Source organism: Cavia porcellus, unplaced genomic scaffold (assembly GCF_034190915.1).
Source record: "Cavia porcellus strain 051 isolate PalLab524CR breed Dunkin Hartley unplaced genomic scaffold, mCavPor4.1 scaffold_35, whole genome shotgun sequence".
NCBI classification, from domain to species: Eukaryota; Metazoa; Chordata; class Mammalia; order Rodentia; family Caviidae; genus Cavia; species Cavia porcellus.
Genome location: NW_026947518.1, coordinates 5,252,366 through 5,266,182, shown reverse-complemented (window position 1 = coordinate 5,266,182; position 13,817 = coordinate 5,252,366).

The window sequence follows — 13,817 nt, the reverse complement described above, 5'->3', positions numbered from 1 at the left end:
CTAACCCTAAACCTTACCCAAAATCTAACCCTAACTCTAACCCTAACCCTAACCATAACCCTAACGCTAACTCTACCCCTAATACCTAACCCCTAACCCTAACACTAACCCTAACCCAAAGCCTAACCATAACCCACTTCCTAACACTTAACACCTAAACCTAAACTTAAACCTAACCCTAACTGTAACCATAACACTAACCCTAAACCTATCTCTAAATTCTAATTCTAACCCTAAAATTATCCCTAATCCTAAATGTAACCCTAACCCTAAAATTTAACCCTAAACCTAACCCTAACCCAAACACTAACCCTAATCCTAAACTTTAACTCTAACCCTAACACTAACCCTAATCATAACCATAAACCTAATCCTAAACCTAACATTAATCCCTAACCCTAATCCTAACCCTAAGCCTACCCCTTAAACTAACCCTAACACTGACTGTAATAGCTTACCCGAACCCTAACGCTAAACCTACCATAACACTATCCCTAAACCTATCCCTACCCCTAAACCTAACACTAACCCTTACTTCTAACCCTATCCTAAACTTGACCCTAACCACAACGCTAACCTTAAACCTAACCTCTAGCACTAAACCTATCCCTAAAGCTACCATAACCCTAAACCTAACACTAACCCTAACCTTAACCCATACCTCTAACACTAACACTAACCCTAACACCAAACATAACCCTAATCCTAAACATAACTATAACCCTAACACTAAACCTAACCCTAAACCTAACACTTACCCTAACCCGTACGTCTAACAATAAACCTAACCCTAACCTTAACCCTAAACCTAACTCTAAACCTAACACTAACCTCTAACTCTAACAATAACCCTAAAACTAACCCTGACACTAACACTAAAGCAAACTTCTAAGCCTAACCCGAATCCTAACCTTTAACTCTAACCCTAACCATAACCATAACCCTAAACCTAACTCTAACCATAAGCCTAACCCTAACCCAAATCCTAACCCAAACCTTAATGCTAACACCTAACACCTAACCCTAACCCTAAACCTAATCCTAACCCTAACACTAACCCTAATCCTAAATTCTAATTCTAACATTATCCCTACCCCTAACCCTAAACCTAACTCTAACCCTAACCCTAACCGTAACATGAACACTAACCTCTGAACTTCACTCAAACACTAACTGAAATCCTAACCATAAACTTAAACACTAACCCTAATCCTAACCCTAACACTATCCCTAACACTAACCCTAAACCTAAACCTAACACTAAGACTAACACTAACCCTAACACCTAACGCATAACTCTAACAATAACCATAACTCTAAAACAAACCCTAAATCAACCCTAACCCTAACTGTAAACCTAATCATAGCCCTAACCCTAACCCTAACCCAAAGACTAATGCTAACCCTCTTCCTAACACCTAACCTCTAAACCTCAACGTAATCATAACCCTAACCCTAACACTAACACTAACCCTAACACTAACACTAACACTAAACCTACCCCTAAGCCTTACCCTAAAGCTAATCATAAACCTAACACTAACCATAATCTGAAGCCTCACCTTAAACCTCTCCCTAACCCCTAACCCCTAATCCTAACCCTAACATTAAACCTAACCCTAACCCTAACCATAACCATAATAATAACTGTACCACTAACCCTAACTTCTAACATTAACCCTAACCCTAAACCTTACCACAACCCTAACCCTAAACCTAACTTTAATCCCCTACCCTAACCCTAACTCTCTCCCTTAAACTAACCCGAAGCCTGACTGTAATAACTAATCCTAACCCTAACCCTGTCGCTAACATCTAACCCCTAACCGTAACCCTAATCCTATCTCTAAATCTAACCCTAAGACTAAACCTGACCCGAACCCTAAGCATAGCACTAAGCATAAACCAAATCGTAATGCAAAACATAACCGTAACCGGGAGCCCTACCATAACACTCTCCCTAACACCTAACATCTAACTCTAAAACTAAACCTAGGCCTAACCCTAACCTTAAATGTAACATTAACCCTAACCCTACCCCAACCATAAATTGTAATCCTAAACCTAACCCTAACCCTAAACTTACCACTAAAACTAACCCTAAACCTAAACTCTAACCCTAAACCAAACGCTAACCCTAATCCTAACCTTTACGCTAACACTATCCCTAACCCTAAACCTTACCTGAAACCTAACCCAAACCCTATCGCTAACTCTATCCCTAATAGCTAAAACCTAACCCTAACCCTAACACTAACCCGAAGACTAACCATAACCCTCTTCCTAACACTTAACACCTAAACCTAAACCTAACCCTAACCATAACTATAATCGTAACCCTAACCCTAAAACTAGCTCTAACCCTAAATTCTAATCCTAAGCCTAAAAATAACCCTAATGTTAAATGTAACCTAACCCTAAAATTTAACCGTAAACTTAACCCTAACCCTAACACTAAACTAAACCTAACTCTAATACTAAACTCTAAGCCCAACCCTAACTCTAACCCTAAGCCTAACCCTAACCACAAACGGACACTAAAACTAACATTAATCCCTAATGCTAAACCAAACCCTACCCCTTAAACTAACCCTAACTCTGAACGTAATACCTAACCTGAACTCTAATCCTAAACCTACCCTAACACTATCCCTAAGCTTAACCATACCCCTAAACCTAACCCTAAAGCTTACTTCTAACCCTACCCTAACCCTGACCCTAACCACAACCCTAACCTTAAACCTAACCTCTAACAATAACCATAACCCTAAAGCTACCATAACACTAAACCTAACATTAACCCTAACATTAACCCATACCTCTAACACTAACCATAACACAAAACCTAGCCCTAACCCTAAACCTAACCATAAACCAAAACCTAAAATTAACTCTAACCCTAACCCGTAAGTCTAACAATAGTCCTAACCCTAACCCTATATTTAACCCTAAACCGAACCCTAAACCTAACACTAACACAAAACCAAACTTCTGAGCCTAACCTTAAATCCTAACCTTTAACTCTAACCCTAACCATAACCCTAACACTAACCCTAACACTAAACCTAACTCTAACCATAACCCTAAACCTAATCATAACCCTAACCCTAACCCTAAATTCTAATCCAAACACTACCCCTACCCCTACCCCTAACCCTAACACTAACGCTAACCCTAACCCTAAACCTAAACCTAACCCTAAACCTAACTCTAACCCGAACCCTAACCATAACAGTAACCCTAATCCTAAACCTAACATGAACACTAACCTCTAAACTTAACCCTAACACTAACCGTAATCCTAACTCTAAACTTAACCACTAACCCTAATGCGAACACTAACACTATCCCTAACCCTAACCCTAAACTTAAACCTAACACTAAGACTAACACTATCCCTAACACCTAACCCCTAACTCTAACCGTAACCATAACTGTAAAACAAACCCTAAACCTAACCCTAAACCTAACTCTAATCCTAATCGTAGCCCTAACCCTAACCCAAAGCCTAACACTAACACTCTTCCTAACAGCTAATCTCAAATCCTCACCATAATCATAATGCTAAACCTAACACTAACACTAACACTAACCCTAACCCTAAAACTAACCATAACCCAAACCTAACTATAACCCTAAACTCTAACCCTAAAGCTAAGCCTAAACCTAGCCTTAACCCTAACACTGACCCTAAACCCTAAATCTAAACCTAACACTATCCCTACCCTAACACTAACCGTAAACATAACCCTAACCCTAACCCTATCCATAACACCTAACTCCTAATCCTAACACTAAACCTAACCCTAAAACTAACCCTAAAACTAACCATAATACAAACCTAACCATAACCCTAAACTCTAACCCTAAAGCTAGTGCCTAAACCTAGCCTTAACCCTAACACTAACCCTAAACCCTAAATCTAAACCTAACACTATCCCTAACCCTAACACTAACCGTAACCCTAACCCTAAACCTAACCCTATCCATAACAGCTAACTCCTAACCCTAACACTAAACCTAACCATAAAACTAACCTGAAACTAACCCTAAAACTAACTCTAACCCTAAGCCTTACCCTAAAGCTAATCGTAATGCTAAACCTAAGCATAACCTGAAGCCTAACGTTAAACTTCTCCCTAACCCCTAACCCCTAATCCCTAACCCTAAACCTAACACTAACCCTAGCCCTAACCGTAACCATAATCCTAACCGTACCACTAACCCTAACTTCTAATCTTAACCCTAACCATAAAATTAACCATAAATCTAAACCTAAACCTAACATTAATCCCTTACCCTAACCCTAACTCTACCCCTTAAACTAACCCGAAGACTGACTGTAATATCTAACACTAACCCTAACTCTATCGCTAACACCTAACCCCTAAGACTAACCCTAACCCTACCTCTAAATCGAACCCTAACCCGAAACCTAACCCTAACCCTAACCATAACCCTAAGCCTAAACCTAATTGTAACGCAAAACCTAATCGTAACCAGGACCCTAACCCTAACCCTCTCCCTAACACCTAACTTCTAACTCTAACAGTAAACCTAGCCCTAACCATAAACTTGAAGATAACCCTAACCCTAACCCTACCACAACCATAAATTGTAATTCTAAACTTAACACTAACCCTAACCTTACACCTAAACCTAAACCTAAACCTAATCTTTAACCCTAAACCTAACCCTAACCGTAACACTAACCATAACCCAAAACCTAACACTAACCCTAACCCAAACCTTACCCTAAACCTAACCCTAACGCTAACGATAACTCTTTCCCAAATACCTAACCCCTAACCCTAACCCGAAGCCTAACCATAACCCTCTTTCTAACACTTAACACCTAAACCTAAACCTAACCTTAACCCTAACCATAACCCTAACCCTAACCATAAGCCTAACCCTAAACCTAACCATAAACCTAAACCTAACACTAAGAATAACACTATCCCTAACACCTAACCCCTAACTCTAACCCTAACAATAACTCTAAAACAAACCCTAAATGTCACCCTAACCCTAAACCTAACCACAATCCTAACCTTAAACCTAAACTCTAACACTAAGCCTAACCCTAAAGCTACCATAACCCTAAACCTAAACCTAAACCTAACCTTAACTCATACATCTAACACTAACCAGAACCCTAACCCCAAACCTAGCCCTAATCCTAAACCTAACCATAAACCTAAACCTAAACCTAACCCTAAACCTAACCCTAACCCTAGCCCTAACCCATATTTCTAACAATACTCCTAACCCTAACCCTATCTTTAACCCTAAACCTAACTCTAAACCTAACACTAACCTCTAGCGCTAACCCTAACACTAACACTAACACTAAAGCAAACTTCTAAGCCTAACCTTAATCCTAATCTAACTCTAACACTAACTGTAACCCTAAAACTAACCCTAACACTAAACCTAATTTTAACCATAACCATAACCCTAACCCTAAACTTAACACTAACACCTAACACATAACCCTAACCCTAAACCTAATCCTAAACCTAACCCTAACCCTAAATTCTAATCCTAACACTACCCCTAACCCTAACCCTAACACTAACCCTAACCCTAAACCTAAACCTAACCTTAAGCCTAACTCTAACACTAAACCTAACGCTAACCCTAACCCTAACATGAACACTAACCTCTAAACTTAACCCTAACACTAACCATAATACTAACCCTAAACTTAACCACTAACCCTAATGCTAACCCTAACACTATCCCTTATCCTAACCCTAACCCTAAACCTAAACTTAATCCTAACACTAGGACTAACACTATCCCTAACACCGAACACCTAACTCTAACACTAACCATAACTCTAAAACAAACCCTAAATCTAACCCTAACCCTAATTCTAAACCTAATCGTAGCCCTAACCCTAACCCAAATCCTAACCTGAACCCTCTTCCTAACACCTAAACTTTAATCCTCACCATAATCATAACCCTAACCCTAACACTAACACTAACCCTAACCCTAAAACTAACCCTAACCCAAACATAACCATAACCCTAAACTCTAACCCTAAAGCTACGCATAAATCTAACCTTAACCCTAACACTAACCCTAAACCCTAAATATAAACCTCACACTATCCCTAACCGTAAACCTATCCCTAACACCTAACTCCTAACCCTAACACTAAACCTAACTCTAAAACTAAACCTAACACTAACCCTAAACCTAAGCCTTACCCTAAAGCTAATCATCACGCTAAAACTAAGCATAATATGAAGCTTAACCATAAACCTCTCCCTAACCCCTATTCCCTAACCCTAAACTTAGCACTAACCCTAACCCTAACCGTAACCATAATCCTAACCATTCCACTAACACTAAGTTCTAATCCTAACCCTAACCATAAAACTAACCATAACCCTAACCCTAAACCTAACATTAATCCCTTACCCTAACCCTAACTCTACCCCTTAAACTAACCCGAAGCCTAACTGTAATACCTAAGAATAACCCTAACCCTGTCGCTAACACCTAACCCCTAACACTAAACCTAACCCTAACTCTAAATCGAACCCTGACCCTAAACCTAACCCTAACCCTAACCATAACCCTAAGCCTAAATGTAGTAGAAATGCAAAACCTAACAGTAACTGGGACCCTAACACTAACCCTCTCCCTAAGACCTAACCTCTAACTATAACACTAAACCTAGCCCTAACCATAAACTTGAAAATAACTCTAACCCTAACCCTACCGCAAGCATAAATTGTAATCCTAAAACTAAGCCTAACCCTAACCTTACATCTAAACCTAATCCTAAACCTAACATCTAACCCTAACCCTAACCCTAATCCTAACCATAACCATAACCGTAAACCTAACAATGACCATAACCATAAACCTTATCCTAAACATAACCCTAATCCTAACCCTAAACCTAACCCTAATGATAACTCTATCCCTAATACCTAATCCCTAACACTAACACTAAACTTAACCCGAAGTCTAACCATAACATTCTTCCTAAAATTTAACACCTAAACCTAATCTTAAACCTACCCTAACCCTAATCGTAACCGAAACCATAACCGTAAGCCTATCTCTAACCCTAAAATCTAATCCTAAACCTAAAAATAACCCTAACCCTAAACATAACCTAACCCTAAAATTTAACCCTAAACCTAACCCTAACTGTAACACTAACCCTAAACCTAACCCTAATCCTAAACTCTAACCCTAACCCTAACACTAACCCTAACCATAAACATAAACCTCAAATTAAACCTAACATTAATCCCTAACCCTAACCTTAACCCTACCACTTAAACTAACCCTAACACTGAACGTAATACCTAATGCGAACCCTAACTCTAAACCTACCATAACCCTATCCCTAACCCTAACCCTACCCCTAAACCAAACCCTAAAGCTTACTTTAAAACCCTATCCTAACCATGAACCTAACCAAAACGCTAACCATAACCCTAACCTCTAACATTAAACCTAACCCTAAAAATATCACTAACAGTAACCCTAAACCTAACACTAAACCTAAATTATAACCCTAATCCTAAACCTAACACTAAACCTCAATCTAACACTAACCCTGATCATAACCCTAACCCTAACCATAACTGTAACCCAAAGCCTATAGGTAACACTATACCTAACCCTAACCATATCCCTAATCCTAACCCTAACCCTAACCCTAACCCTAACCCTAACCCTAACACTAACCCTGACCCTAAACCCTAATCCTAAACATAAACCTAAACCTAACACATAACCATAACCCAGAACATAAACGCTAACCCAAATACTAATTGAAATGCTAACCCTAAACCTAGGCCTCAACGTAACCCAAACCGTAACCCCTATCGTAAGATTAACCCTAACATTAAATTCTAATCCTAAACCTAACCTTAACCCTAACCCTAACCCTAAACCTAAACCTAATCCAAAACTCTAACCCTAAACCAAACCCTAACCCTAACACTAAGCCTAAACCTAAAACTAACCCTAACCCTAACAAGAACCCTAACCTAACCCTAACCATAAACCTAATGCTAAACCTAACAATCATCCCTAACCCTAAACATAACCCTACCCTTTAACCTAACCCTAACACTGACCATAATACATAACTCTAACCCTAACCCTAAACCTACCATAACAATAATCCTAACCCTAACCCTTCCCCTAAACCTAACCCTAACACATACCTCTAATGCTAACCCTAACCCTAACCCTAAACATAACCCTAATACAAAGCATTACCCTAAATCTAACCCTAACCCTAACCCATACTTCTAAACCTAAACCTAACCCTAACCTTAACCCAAAACCTAACCTGAAACCTAACACTAACCTCTAACAATAACCCTAACCTTAAACCTAACCCTAAATCTCAACCTAACCTTAAACCTTACACTAAACGTAAACCTAACCCTATCCCTAACCCTAACCCTAACCCTAACGCTAACTATAACCCTGACCCTAACACTAACACTAACCCTAAACCTAAACTTAAACCTCAACCTAACCCTAACACTAATCATAACATTAACTCTAATCGTAACCCTAACCCTAAACCCTAACCTTAGCCTTAAAGCTAAATGTAAACCTAACCTTAAACCTAAACCTTACACTAAACTCTACCACTAAACCTAACACTAACCCTAATCTTAAATCTAAACGTAAACCTAACACTCACCCTAAACTTAACCCTAAGCCTATACCTAACCATAACTATAAACCTAACCATAACCCGAGACCTAACACTAGCCCTCTCCCTAACACCTGACCACTAAGGCTAACCCTAAACCTATCCCTAACCCTAACCGTAACCCTAACTCTAACCCAAACCGTAACCCCAAACCTAACCCTAACCCTAACCCTAAACCTAACCTTAACCCTAAAGATTAATCCTAAACCTAACTCTAACCCTAAGCCTAACCCTAAAACTTACCCTAACCCTAAACTCGAACCCTAAACATAACCCCCTAACACTAACACTAACCCAAACCCTGACACTGAACTCTAACCTTTAGCCTATCCCTAACCCGAAACCTAACCTTAACACTAACCCTAACCGTAACGCGAACCTTAAATCTAAACCTCAACCTAACCCTCACCATAACAATAACACTAACCCTAAACCCTAACCCTAACCCTAACTCTAACACTATCGCTACCCCCAACCCTAACAATAAACCTAACATTATCTCTAACCATAAACCTAACCCTAAACCTAACCCTAACACTAACACAAACCCTAACGCTAACTTTATCCCTAACACGACCCGTAACCCTAACCCTAACCCTAAAACAAACCCTAACCACAAGAATAAACCTAACCTTAAACCTAATCGTAAACATAAACATAACCGTAACACTTAGCCTAACAATAACCATCTTCCTAAAATCTATCCTGTAAACCCTAACACTAAACATAACCCTAAGCCTAACAGTAACCATAAGCCTAACCCTAAACCTAACCCTAACCTTAAATTCTAATCCTAACCCTAACCCTAAACCTAACCCTAACCCTAATCTCTAACCCTAAAGCTAACACTAAACCTAACCCTAAACCTAAACCTAACTCTAACCCTAACCCTAACACTAACACTAACTCTAAACCTAAACAGTAACACTAACCTCTAAACCTAACCCTAACCCTAACCGTAAACCTAACAGTAAACCTAAGCTTTAACCCTAACCCTAACTGTAACCCTAATCATAGACTCTAAAACTAACCTTAACCATAACCCTAACCCCAAACTGAAACAATAAACCTAATGCTAACCTCTACCCATAAGCCTAACCCAAATCCTAAACCTAAACCTAACCCTAACCCTAAACCCAAACCCTAACCCTAACACTATCCATAAACCAAAACCTAACCGTAAACCTAATCCTAATCCTAACCCTAACCCTAACCCTAACAAGAACCCTAACCCTAAACCTACCCTAACACTATCCCTAACCTTAACCACACCCCTAAACCTAACCCTAAAGCTTACTTCTAACCCTACGCTAACCCTGACCCTAACCACAATCCCTAACCTTAAACCTAACCTCTAACACTAACACTAACCCTAAATCTACCATAACACTAAATCTTACCCAAACTCTAACCTTAACCCATACCTCTAACATTAACCCTGACCCTAACCACAAACCTAGCCCTAACCCTAAACCTAACCATAACCCTAACCCTAAACCTAACCATAAACCTAAACATAACACTGAGATTAATACTATCCCTAACACCTAACCCCTAACTCTAACCCGAACCATAACTCTAAAACAAACCCTAAATGTAACCCTAACCCTAACTCTAAACATAATCGTAGCCCTAACCCTAACCCTAACACAAAGCCTAACCCTAACCTTCTTCCTAACACCTAACCTCTAATCCTCACCCTAATCATAAGTCTAACAAAAACCCTAAACCTAACCTAACCATAACCCTAAACTCTAACCCTAAACCTAACCCTAAACCTCACCTTAAGCCTAACATTAACCCTATACCCTAACTCTAAACCTAACACTATCCCTAACTCTAACCCTAACCGTAAACGTAACCCTAATCCTAACCCTATCCCTAACACCTAACCCCTAACCCTAACACTAAACCTAACCCTAAAACTAACCCTAAACTCACCCTAACCCTAAGCCTTACTCTAAAGCTAAACGAAATGCTAAACCTAACCGTAATCTGAAGCCTAACCTTAAACCTCTCCCTAACCCCTAAACCCTAACCCTAACCCTAAACCTAACCCTAACCCTAACTGTAACTGTAACCATAACCATAAACCTAGCTCTAACCCTAAAATCTAATCCTAAGCCTAAAAATAATCATAACCCTAAACGTAACCTAACCCTAAATTTAACCCTAAACCTAAACTCTAACCCTAAACCTAACCCTAACCCTAACCTTAAACCTAACCCTACCCCTAACACTAAACCTAATGCTAACTCTATCCCTAATACCTAACCCCTTACCCTAACCCTAACACTAACCTGAAGCTTAACCATAACCCTCTTCCTAACATTTAACACGTAAACCTAAACCTAAACCTAACCCTAACCCTAACCGTAACCTTAACCATAACCCTAACCCTAGCTCTAACCCTAAAATCTAATCCTAAGCCTAAAAATATCCATAACCCTAAACTTAACCTAACCCTAAAATTTAACCCTAACCCTAATACTAACCCTAAATCTAACCCTAAACCTAAACTCTAACCCTAAACCCAACACTAACTCTAACCCTAACCCTAACCCTAACCCTAACACTATTCCTAACCCTAAACCTTACCCTAAACCTAACCCTAAACTTAACCCTAACCCTAACCCTAAACCTAAACCTAACCTTAATACAAACCATAACAATAACAATAACCTTAACCCTAACCCTAACCCATACATCTAACCCTAACCCTAACCCTAACCTTAACCCTAACTCCAACCCGAAACCTAACACATACATCTAACCCTAGCTCTAACCCTAACCCTAACCCTAAACGTAACATTAATACAAAACATAACCCTAACCTTAAACCTAACCCTAACACATACATCTAACCCTAAACCTAATCCTAACCCTAACCTTAACCCTAAATCTAACCCGAAACCTAACACTAACCTCTAACCCTAACCATAACCCTAACCTTAACCCTAACCCTAAACCTCAACCTAACCTGAACAAATATGCTAAACGTAAACCTAATCCTAACCCTAACCCTAACACTAACTCTAACCCTGACCCTAACACTAACACTAACCCTAAACCTAACCTTAAACCTCAATCTAACCATAACCCTAATCATAACATTAAACCTAAACCTAATCCTTAACCTAAACCCTAACCCTAACCTTAAAGCTAACCATAAACCTAACCCTAAACCTAAACCTTACCCTAAACTCTACCCCTAAACCTAACACTAACACTAATCCTAACCCTAAACATAAACCTAACACTCACCCTAAACTTAACCCTAAGCCTATACCTAACCATAACCCTAAACCTAACTGTAACCCGAAGCATAACACTAAAGCTCTCCCTAACACCTAACCACTAAGGCTAACCCTAAACCTATCTCTAACCCTAACCAAACCCTAACACTAAACTTAAGCTTTAACCCTAACCATAACAGTATCCCTAATCATAGACACTAAGCGTAATCCTAAGCATAACCCTAACCCCAAACTCAAACACTAAACCTAATGTTAACCTCTGCCCATAAGCCTAACACTAATCCTAAACCTAAACCTAACCCTAAACCCTAACCGTAACACTATCCATAAACCTAAACCTAACCGTAAACCTAACACTAACCCTCACCCTAAACCTAACCCAAACCCTAACTCTAACCCTAAACCTACCCTAACACTATCCCTAACCTTAACCATACCCCTAAACCTAACCCTAAAGCTTACTTCTAACCCTACCCTAACCCTGACCCTAACCACAACCCTAGCCTTAAAGCTAACCTCTAACACTAACCCTAACTCTAAAGCTACCATAACCCTAAACCTCCCCCGAACCCTAACCTTAACCCATAAATCTAACACTAACACTAACCCAAACCCCAAACGTAGCCCTAACCCTAAACCTAACCCTAACCTTAACCCTAAACCTAACTCTAAACTTAATACTAACCTCTAACCCTAACACTAACACTAACCCTAACCCTAATACTAACACTAAACCAAACTTCTAAGCCTAAACTTAATCCTAACCTTTAACTCTAAACGTAACCATAACCGTAACCCTAACACTAAACCTAACTGTAACCATAACCCTAAGCCTAACCCTAAACTTAATACTAACACCTAACACCTAAACTTAACCCTAACCCTAAACCTAAACCTAATCCTAACCCTAAACCTAACCCTAAATTCAAATCTTAACACTACCCCTTACCTTAACACTAGCTCTAAACCTAAACCTTACCCTAAACCTAACTTTAACCCTAACACTAACCCTAAACAAAACATTAATCCATTACCCTAAACCTAACTCTATGCCTTAAACTAACCCGAAGCCTGACTGTAATACCTAACCTAACCCTGAAACTAACCAAACCCTAACCTTAACCCTAACCTCTAACACTAAACTTAACCCTAAAACTATCCCTAACACTAACCCTAAACCTAACACTAAATCTAAATTCTAACCCTAATCCTAACCCTAATCCTCAACCTCAATCTAACACTAACCCTGACCATAACCCTAACCCTAACCGTAACCCAAAGCCTATCCATAACACTATCCCTAATCCTAACCCTACCCATAAACCTATCCCTAAACCTTGCTTCTAACCCTACCCTAAACCTGACCCTAACCAAAACCCTATAATTAAGCCTAACCTCTAACACTAACCTTAATCCTAAACCTACCATAACCCTAAACCTAACCCTAACCGTAACACATACCTTTAACACTAACCTTAACATTAACCCTATCCCTAACCCTAATCCTGTCGCTAACACTTAACCCCTAACCCTAACCCTAAACCTTTCTCTAAATCTAACCCTAATGCTAACCCTAACCCTAACCATAACCATAACCTGAAGCCTAAACCTAATCTTTACCCAAAACCTAACCATAACCGGAAGCCTAACTCTAACCCACTCCCTATAACCCAACTCCTAAATCGAGCCCTAAACCTAGCCCTAACCCTAACATTAAACATAACCTTAAAACTAACCCTACACCAACCATAAATTGTAATCCTAAACCTAAACCTAACCCTAAGCTTAACACTAAACCTAAACCTAAAACTAAACTCTAACCCAAAACCTAACCGAACCCTAAGCCTAAC